Here is a 1,364-nt window from a genome sequence, read left to right as displayed (position 1 = left end):
TTAGGTCATGATCCCAGGGTCCTGGGATAGAGCCCTGCATCAGGCTCTCTGCTCAGCAGGGAGCCTGCTCCCCCCCACCCCGCCTGCCTTTCTGCCTACTTGTAATCTCTCTCTCATTCTCTCTCTATCAAAGTAAAAAAAAAAAAATCTTGAAAAAAAAAGTTATAAATGAGGGGTGCCTGGGTGGCTCAGTCGGTTAAGTGTCTGCCTTCGGCTCAGGTCATGATCCCAGGGTCCTGGGATGGAGTCTAGCATCAGGCTCCTTGCTCAGCGAGGAGCCTGCTTCTCCCTCTGCCTGCTGCTCCCCCTGCTTGTGCACTCTCTTTCTCTCTGACAAATAAATAAATAAAATCTTCAAAACCCAGCTGAAAGGAGCAGGAAACTAACAGGTACTGGGCATCTAGAATGAGTAACAATTACAGTTGGACACCATCTTTGACCGTGAGCTTCCCAACAGCCATGGCAAAAAGGAAGTGTGTTAGGTAGAATCTCATACAAGAGACAGGGTGAGTACCTGAGAGATCAATTCAAGGCAGCTGGTGAAAAGTGTGATGAAGAGGGACGGGCCAAGTTGACTAGAGGTCAGAGGGTCGATTCACCGTCCATCCCCAAGGATGCTGCGGTCAGAAGCTCATGGAAGGATACAGGCTTTGAGGATTTCCCAAAAGAGGGTGCACCTGGGGTGGAAGCAGAGGGGGGAGTCTAAGCCCAGTGGGTTCACTTTCATTCTCAGTCGTCTTTGGGCCCGTGGCACCTACTTACCATTGACTGACCAAAGGTTCCAGCACACAGATGGGAAGTCTTGTGGAAGGCAAAATGGCCTGTGAGGATGTAGGGTTTGGCCTTGGCCTCACCAGCACCGCAAACCATGGGAGAAGTCCTAGCCCCTAGATGGGGACTGACCTGTTCACTACTTCACTCTGAAATTCCTCAACACAGTATGTTATCAACCGAACATTGTAATTTTCTTTTTTAACAGTTTTATTGACATATATTTCAAGTGTACAATTTGATAAGTTTTTCTAAAGGTTTATTTTTTTAAGATTTTATTTATTTATTTGATAGAGATCACAAGTAGGCAGAGAGGCAGGCAGTTGAGGGGGGGGAAGCAGGCTTCCCACTGAGCAGAGAGCCTGATGCAGGGCTTGATCCCAGGACCCTGAAATCATGACCTGAGCCGAAGGCAGAGGCTTAACCCACTGAGCCACCCAAGCGCCCCACAATTTGATACGTTTTGACATTTGTATAGACCCATCAAACCATTAGCACAATTAAGATCGTAAATATACCCATCACCCCAAAAAGTTTCCTAGAATCCCTTGGTGATGCCTCTCTTCTGCTCCCACCATCCTTCATCCCCAGGA

This window comes from Enhydra lutris, unplaced genomic scaffold, assembly GCF_002288905.1.
Source record: "Enhydra lutris kenyoni isolate GAN:26980312 unplaced genomic scaffold, ASM228890v2 scaffoldscaffold38, whole genome shotgun sequence".
In the NCBI taxonomy this organism is placed as follows: Eukaryota; Metazoa; Chordata; class Mammalia; order Carnivora; family Mustelidae; genus Enhydra; species Enhydra lutris.
The sequence above is the reverse complement of the archived record's forward strand: the minus strand, read 5'-3'. Positions refer to the sequence as shown.